This window comes from Nelumbo lutea, chromosome 1 (genome assembly GCF_056320005.1).
Source record: "Nelumbo lutea isolate HS-2025 chromosome 1, American lotus-T2T, whole genome shotgun sequence".
Classification (NCBI taxonomy): domain Eukaryota; kingdom Viridiplantae; phylum Streptophyta; class Magnoliopsida; order Proteales; family Nelumbonaceae; genus Nelumbo; species Nelumbo lutea.
The window spans coordinates 195086680-195096090 of NC_142684.1; the positions used below are offsets into that span (position 1 = coordinate 195086680).

General features: G+C 38.1%; 1 non-coding gene across 1 annotated transcript; it reads left to right on the top strand.

The window, feature by feature from the left end:
- Positions 1-4204: 4204 nt before the first annotated feature.
- On the top strand, positions 4205-4311 carry LOC148880155 (small nucleolar RNA R71). The gene has a single exon (XR_016106231.1). It is a non-coding gene; the product is annotated as a small nucleolar RNA R71 (small nucleolar RNA).
- Positions 4312-9411: the final 5100 nt, after the last annotated feature.

The following is a 9411-nucleotide window of genomic DNA, read 5'->3' on the forward strand; positions in this document are numbered from 1 at the left end:
AGCCTCTCTCAAGCACATGTTCATCCTATGCATGAGTGACAATTCTTGTATCTCTAACAAGAATCTAATCCCCATGCATGCATTTCTTCAAACACTTCTAAGGCATCAATTCAAAACTAAATTGATTACCAACTGAATTGTGGAATTTATCTCTAATCTTGCATCAAATTCAGTTCTTGAATAGTAGATCTGAATTCCTAGAGTCTCTCTCAAGCATTCTAGGAATTCCAAGCTTTAGATCCATTTGGCCAATCTGAAAATTGCAGATCTGAATTCTCTTTCAAGTAATTCAGATCTTGCAATCTCAGATCTGAGAATTCAGATCAGTGTTTTGAAGGTTAGTTGGCCAAATTAATCTACAAAAACACCCTTATTCAAGAAACTCCAAGTACAATTCATGACCATTTGAATGAATAAAAAAGAATTAGATTGCTGAACTGAAATTTTACAAGCTGAAATACATCAAGGAAGAATGGAAGAAGGAGAAAGAAGAAAGAAAATATAACAAAGAAACAGAATTCAAATTAAAGGAGAATGAAACTACATATAAGTTATTACAAATGATCTTTGAATCACAAACCCCCAATTTCGAGCTCACCTTCTCTTCTAACTTGTTTGTCTTGAACTTCCTTCAGCCCTTCTTATTCTTCTTCCTTGTGTCCAACCTTCTTCTCTTCTCTTCTCTCAAGGTGGCCGAACCTCTAAGAGTGGGAGAGCCTTCCTCTCAAGCAATTGAACACCTCTCCCCCCTCCTAGAGGTCTCCTTATATAGTTTTTCAAGGGGGCTCTTGCCCCTTCTTGAAGCCTCTAGAATGGGGTGTATTACACCCATTTCTTGAGCTTTCTAGAGCTCTCTTGAAAGCTTCCTAAGGGCTGCTATTTGGGCTGCACTTAAGCTCTCCCTTAGCACATGATAGCTATACATTGAGCTGCTCTTTTGGGCTGAGAATGAGCCTTCCTTACTGGGCCAAATTCTACTCATAGCTAGGCTTTATTTTCTTGGGTTTTCTCAAGGAATCCACTTGCTCTTCTTGGGCCGAAGTGCTCTCTCTTGCTTCCACAACTGGGCTGGGCTGGATTTGGTCTTTTTGAACCTTCTTTTCTTGCCTTTTTCCTTCATTTTCTTGGATTAATTACCCCTAAAACTTATTCTTAGCATTAAGCTAAATTAAGAAAAAATTAATAAAACTGGCATAAAAATCCATGCTAAAGTCCTCAAAGTTTATAGATAAATTGTAGGTTCATCAAATACCCCCACACTTAAGCTTTTGCTTGTCCTCAAGCAAAGACATCAGCCATAAACTGAACATTCACCCCCTTTTGTTCTTACCATTTACCTGGTGAACTTTTTAAGATAGAAATGCATTGAGTAGTCGGGGAACTTTTGTAAGTGCTCAGCTCTTATTCTTGTAAATTACCATTTAACATAAGTATAAAATCCAAGGAAAGGAGAATATGAATTTCATCATAGTCTAGCCTTCACTCCTAATTCATATATAAATCAGCTCCTTAATTGTCAAGGTTAATAATCAAATTTCACTATGTTTCACATCTGTAACTAAATCTCATTGAGAGTTCAACTTTAGAGTGCCCCTTTGAACCTCAGTTGTCACCACAATTACTTATTTCTAAGGGTGAGTGCATCTTATGCTCCATCTCACCCTTTTCTTCTTCTTTTTTCCGGTGTGAGTGCATTTTATGCTCCACCTCACACACTTTTCTCTCTTTTTTACTTTTTTTTTTTTGGTGTGAGTGCATCTTATGCTCCATCTCACACTGGTCACTTACTTGAGGTAGGTAAATAGGACTCATGCTCTGAGCTGCTAGTTTTACTATTCAGCTCAAAATAGCGGAGTCAATTTGGGCTTTTGTCCTTCTTTGCAATTATTGAACCTCAAGAATCAGCACTTCAGATGTGCACTAGCTCTCTTGATCATTAACCATGAAATCAAGGGCTTCCATACACATGAAGATAGTTAGGGCTAGTCATGCTGAAAGGCATATTCAGCTCCCCTTTTTTCATGCATATATCAAATTGGGTCATTCACAAGAATAAAAACTTAACAAGTACAACAGTCTCCCTCAACTTATTGAAATCATTCTTAAAAATCATCAAATAGATAGTAATGAACTTGAGGAGTTCCAGTCTTTTTTTTTTGGTTATGTCATTGCCTGCATATGTGTGTTGGGGTGAATGAGGTGCGTGGTTTCAGCCCCCATACCCTAGCCTTGGGCTCACTCTTCCACACTTAAGATGAACATTGTCAATGTTCATAGTGTTAGGGAATCACACTTGCTAGAGCAAACTGAAGAAAAGAAATGGATGAACTGAGTCCTTAAAGAATTGGAATTTTGAGAAAAAGAACTTTATTTTACTAACTAATATTCTAAAAAGATAAATGACAAAAAGATGGCTTAACCTGTTCATGAGCAAGCATAAAAGATTATTAGTTATCAAGATAAATAGTAGATGGAGGGGGTACAGTACCGCCCATTAAATATGGTTTCAGGCGCTGACCATTTACTTTAAACTTGCCCTAAACCGGGTGGGTGAATTCTATAGCCCCATGGGGAAAAACCTATGAAATGGTAAAGGGTCCAGACCACCTGGATCTCAGCTTACCTGGAAACAAGCGGAGACGGGAATTATATAACAATACATGTTGGCCTACATAAAAGTCCCATCTCAGCAAGTTCTTATCATGCCAGTTTTTTATTCTTTCTTTATAAACTTTGGCATTCTCATAGGCGGCAAGTCTGAATTCATCCAATTCATTCAATTGCAACTGCCTTTTAGCCCCTATGGCCTGAATGTCAAAATTTAAGAATTTAAGAGCCCAATAGGCCTTGTGTTCAAATTCAACTGGTAAATGGCATGCTTTACCAAAGACCAATCTGTAGGGGGACATGCCAATGGGTGTCTTAAATGCAGTTCTGTATGCCCATAATGCATCATCTAATTTGATGGACCAATCTTTTCTGGCAGATGCTACGGTCTTTTCCAGAATTCTTTTGAGTTCCCTATTAGCCAACTCCACTTGGCCACTAGTTTGAGGGTGATAAGGGGTAGCTAATTTATGTGTATTTCCATATTTCTACATTAACCTTTCAAATTGGCTATTGCAGAAGTGAGTTCCCCTATCACTAATTATAGCAGAACATTCCTCATTTAAAGCAATTGTAGCCACATCTCCCAGTTTCCTTTTGTTTGCCAATAATTCCTTCAAAAACCTTGCATAGTGTGGCATCTGGGCTAAAGCATTAGCAAAGGAATATTAATATGTAAACTTTTAAATATTTCAAGAAACTTACCAAATTCCTTTTCCAATTTTTGTTGCTTCAGCCTGTTAGGGAATGGAACTTGTGGCTGCTGGTGCATCCCTTGTTATGCTTCTGGTTGTTCCATCTTCTGTTGTTCGGTCCCAAGGCTTGTTTCTGCCTTGGGTTCAGCCCAATTCTTCTTTTCTACATCGAGCAACTCTTTTCCATTCCTTAAGGTAATAGCTTGCACCTGCTCTCGTGGATTCACTTCAGTGTTGCTTGGAAGAGTTCTCGGCAGTCTGGAAGAGATTAATTGTGCCAATTGCCCCACTTGGTTTTCCAGGTTTTTGATTAAGGCTTCCTGATTCTGGAACCTAGTTTCTGCACCTGCTATAAATTTTGTCATCAGTTCCTCCAAATTGGACTTTGGTTTAGGCTGATGATAAGTCTGGTGGAACGGCTTGGAAGTATGCTGATTTGGCCAAGACTGGTTTGAATGTCCCCTCCATCCTAGATGAAAAGTATGGTGACTCTGATAACCCTGCTGTCTTGACGAATTACTGACATAGTCAACTTGTTCAGTAGATGGCCTGAACTGATTGCCAACTTGGCAGTCATTACTGATGTGGCCTCCCCCACACAATTCACAATTAAGAGGCTGCACATACATGGTAGCTATTTGCATTTCATCTATTTTCTTACTAAGTGCTCCTATTTGTGCAGATAGTGTCGTATAAGTATCAACATTATGCAAGCCATGCTGCTTCCTAGTTTGAGTTCTTTCAGAATGCCATTGATAGTTGTTGGCTGCCATTTCCTCAATAAGTGCATGGGCAACCTCAGGAGTTTTATTATTTATGGACCCTCTGGCTGCAGCATCTAATATGGTCTTATTTGAGTCAGTAAGACCATTATGGAAAGTTTCACTTGCAGCCAAATGGGGAGGCCATGGTGAGGAACTCTCCTTAACAACTCCTTGTATCGTTCCCATGACTCGTATAAAGATTCCCCCTCTTGCTAGAAAAAAGTAGTGATGTCATTCCTCATTTTAGCAGTTTTAGACGGGGGAAAATATTTAGAGAGAAAATGGCTGGCCATTTCATCCCACGTAGCTTTTGATCCTGCCGGTAATGAATTCAGCCATGCTTTGGCTTTATCCTTCAAAGAAAATGGGAATAACCTCAACCTAATGGCATCATCACTTACCCCATTGTGTTTGAAGGTGTCACAAATTTCTAAAAAGTTAGAAATGTGTGCATTGGGATCTTCGTGGGCCAGTCCACAAAATTGCACCATGTTTTGAATCATTTGTATGATGGCAGGTTTGATCTCAAAGTTGTTAGCAGCAATATTGGGCATGATAATGCTGGAGGCAGCTCTAGTGAGAGTGGGTTTGGCATAGTCCATCATAGTCCTCTGCTCAGCCATTTCTTGAGCCTCTTGAGCTTCTTGAGCTTCTTGCTGGACTTGTTTGGCTGCTCTTAGTCAGACATGGAGAGTTCTTTCAATCTTTGGGTCGTAGAGGATTTCCTCCAGCTCGACTCTGCTTGTCAGAAACTACGAAAGTCAAGGCAATAAACAAGCCAATATTCACAAAATAACTAACCTTATTACAACTGAAAATGTATAGTGAAGTATTGGAATATACAAACCTACATCCTAAAATAAATAAATGCAGCTAACTAGAAGCAGATCAACATCTTATTCAATATACAGAATTCAGTAGCAATTTACAAACATGTCTGAATTCAGTAATCTCTGAGTAGAACAACAGTTTACAAATTCCTTTTCTTTATATTGCTGAAATAGATCTGAACTGCTGAGAGCTGAAATCTCAATAGCTACTGAGAACAGTAATATACAGTTTTGAAATCAGATCTAAAATCTTAGCAGCTACTGAGGACAGCAAAATGCGGATCAGCAGTGATTGTGTTCAGGTCTGATCTTCATATAAAAAGGCTATTCTGTGCTACTGAAGGTCAATACACAAAAATGAAATCAGTGTACAAAGGATTGTGAGATAGCAATTTCAGACATCAGTTCTACACAAAATTGAGATTAGCTCTGAAATCTCAGAAGCCACTGAGAACAGCAATAAATATAACAGCAACTACTGATAACAGTACAGTTGTGCTCAGGTCTGATTTCCATATTGGAAGGCTACTAAATATGATATCTGAGACCATTGTTTTGATGAGCTATGCATCACTAAACACCAGCTAGAGTAGCCATACTAAACTAAGCAAATCAGCAGGATAATCCACTGATATCAGCAATGAAACATGTTGTATACAGATCTGCACAAAACCAAAATCAATCAGTAGTAAAAAGATATGAAATCAGACCTGTATTTACCATGGTGTGGCTGCTGGGATCTGATTTTTTTTCTTTCTTTTGAGATGAAATAAAACACAAAGCAGTAATGCAACTATACTACTTAACAAAATCTCTTTTTTTTTCCGGTTTGCTCAGATCTGATTTTTTATTTCAGTACTGAAATCTACTGTGTACAGATCTGAACTCCCCTAATTTTATGAGCTATATAAAACCAAAAACCAGCTAAACTAGCAGCACTAAAACAGTAATCAAAACCAAACAAATCAGCAATAGAAAAAAAATACAGTAGTAATATCAATAATGAAGAATATTATATGCAGATTTGTACAGAACTGAAATCTGCTAACAGTTAAAGAAATCAGTAATGAAATTTTTGATAAACAAAACCAGCAATCAACTAAACTACCTAAACTAAAACAGGAACCAAAGATGAAGCAATTCAGCATTAGGAAAGAAGACCAGCTTCATTAGTAATGAAAGCTTCTGCATTCAAATCTGAATTCTAAGATGCAGAATTAAAAATCAGTTCTTTGCTATCCATATCAACTGCATTTCAGATTTGAATTTCACTCATTCTTTGCTATCCATTCACCCTTGAGGCAGGTTGGATGTATCAGAGGAATTCAGATCTAAACTAAGCAGATCTGTAACAATAGAATTCAGATCTGAACTCAAATCTGAGTTTGGATCTGAATTCTCAATTGCCTTACCTTCAGTCATTACTACCAAATTGCCTTTGAGGAGTAGCAGAAGTGTCCTAGGGGAAATTGGGGTGGTTATGACACCCAATTCACCGCAAATTTCCATCAGTTCAGATCTGTGTTAAGAGGAATTCAGATCTGAACTATTACAGGTCTGCTGTAGCAAAATTTAGATCTGAACTCAGATCTGAGTGCTGATCTGAATTCTCAATTGCCCCTCTTATTGTTCATATGATCTCTTTTTTTTTCTCCTTTTCACTTTATATTCTTTTTCTTTTTGTAATGAAAACAAAAATAAAAGGCTGAAACACAAAATAACTAAGTCTTTTCGGCAGAGTGCTGCAGTTCTGAGTTCTGCTGATCTGAGTGCCGAATGCAACTCAGATCTGCAAAACTTATGTTGTTATGAATTTTTCTTCTTTTTTTTATCTTTTTGAATGTAACAACACCAAGATTGAAAGGAAATGAAATCTATCTTTATTAAAATGAAACTGAAATAAGGAAATGAAGTAATCTACTGAAGAAAGAAGAAACATAATTAAATCAGTACAGCTGTTGCATTCAAGGCTAAAATGTAAAATGAAGCAATTAAAACCTTCTATGAATGCAGTGATGACTGAGACCAGATTAAGAATGCCCAATGTTTCCTAATATTACTTCCCTAAACCCCAGGCAACGACGCCAAAAACGTGATGTGTGGCTCATTGTGACACTAGCAAGTGCACTAGCCGTTCAAGTAATAAAGTAGTGAGTGAAGTATCATTCCCATGAGGATTTAGGAAACAAGTATCAATACTAAATTGAGTACTTCTTATCTGATTAACAAATAAATCAAAACTTTAATGAAAGCTAAAAATCCTAAATGAAAATCTATCTAAATCATTGGTCCAATTGCCTTCAAATCAGGTTAGAAGAGTAAGCAGTAAATTTCAATCTCAGAATTCAGCAATCTATCAATTTGGATCATTCGAATAAATCATAATTGAGCCTTGGTTTGGTGAAACCCCAAGGTCATGAACTACCTCTCTCAAGCACATGTTCATCCTATGCATGAGTGACAATTCTTCTATCTCTAACAAGAATATAATCCCCATGCATGCATTTCTTCAAACACTTCTAAGGCATCAATTCAAAACTGAATTGATCACCAACTGAATTGTGCAAGTTATCTCTAATCTTGCATCCAATTCAGTTCTTGAATAGTAGATCTGAATTCCTAGAGTCTCTTTCAAGCACTCTAGGAATTCCAAGCTTTAGATCCATTCGGCCAATCTGAAAATTGCAGATCTGAATTCTCTTTCAAGCAATTCAGAGTTTGCAATCTCAGATCTGAGAATTCAGATCTGAGTTTTGAAGGTTAGTTGGCTGAATTAATCTACAAAAACACCCTTATTCAAGAAACTCCAAGTACAATTCATGACCATTCGAATGAATCAAAAAGAATTAGATTGCTGAACTGAAATTTTACAAGCTGAAATACATCAAGGAAGAATGGAAGAAGGAGAAAGAAGAAAGAAAATATAACAAAGAAACATAATTCAAATTAAAGGAGAATGAAACTACAATTGAGTTATTACAAATGATCTTTGAATCACAAACCCCCAATTTCGAACTCACCTTCTCTTCTAGCTTGTTTGTCTTGAACTTCCTTCAGCCCTTCTTCTTCTTCTTCCTTGCGCCTAACCTTCTTCTCTTCTCTTCTCTCAAGGTGGCCGAACCTCTAAGAGTGGGAGAGCCTTCCTCTCAAGCAATTGAACACCTCTCTCCCCTCCTAAAGGCCTCCTTATATAGTTTTTCAAGGGGGCTCTTGCCCCTTCTTGAAGCCTCTAGAATGGGGTGTATTACACCCCTTTCTTGAGCTTTCTAGAGCTCTCTTGAAAGCTTCCTAAGGGCTACTATTTGGGCTGCACTTATGCTCTCCCTTAGCACATGATAGCTATACATTGAGCTGCTCTTTTGGGCTGAGAATGGGCCTTCCTTGCTGGGCCGAATTCTACTCTTAGCTAGGCTTTCGATTCTTGGGTTTTCTCAAGGAATCCACTTGCTCTTCTTGGGCCGAAGTGCTCTCTCTTGCTTCCACAACTGGGCTGGGCTAGATTTGGTCTTTTTGAACCTTATTTTCTTGCCTTTTTCCTTCATTTTCTTGGATTAATTACCCCTGAAACTTATTCTTAGCATTAAGCTAAATTAAGGCAAAAATTAATAAAACCAGCAAAAAAATCCATGCTAAAGTCCTCAAAAATTATAGACAAATTGTAGGTTCATCATACATCGGTCAAAAATCCCAAGAAAAGGAATCGTGATACAGTTAATCCCACGTGCCTCTGGCATTACCAACTTGGCCATATCGGTATTGACCGAATCACAAGACTGGTAAAGGATGGTCCTTTGGATTTTCTAACCATAGAAAATCTTCCCACTTGTGAGCCTTGCCTTCAAGGTAAGATAACTAAGCGGCCATTTGATGGTAAGCCTAAAAGATCTGGAGGCACACTTGACCTAATACATACTGATGTATGTGGTCCCCTAAGTGTTAGGACATGGAATCAACACATGTACTTCATCGCCTTTACAGATGATTTTTCACGATATGGTTACGTGTACTTAATGAGACACAAATCTGAATCCTTTGAAAAGTTCAGAGAGTTCAGACAGGAAGTCGAGAAACAATTAGGGAGAGAAGTTAAGGCCCTTCGATCGGATCGAGGTGGCAAGTATCTCTCTGACGAATTCAGGGACTACTTAAAGGACAATGGGATAATGTCACAACTAGCTCCTCCTGCTACACCACAACTCAATGGTGTTTCAGAGAGGAGGAATAGGACCTTGTTGGACATGGTCCGGTCACTTCTCGTACGCTCAAAATTACCCACATCCTTTTGGGGATATGCATTAGAGACTGCTATCTACATGTTGAATCGGGTTCCAACCAAATCAGTTCCGAAAACTCCTTTAAAAGAACAAGTTCAGACAAGTTGGAATCCAAAACCAGTCGTTGCCTATTTATAGAATACCCAAAGGATTCAGTGGGTTATCTATTCTATGACCCAAGTGAGCAGAAAGTGTTCTACAGTCGAAATGCCCAATTCTTAGAATCCGAATACATCATGGA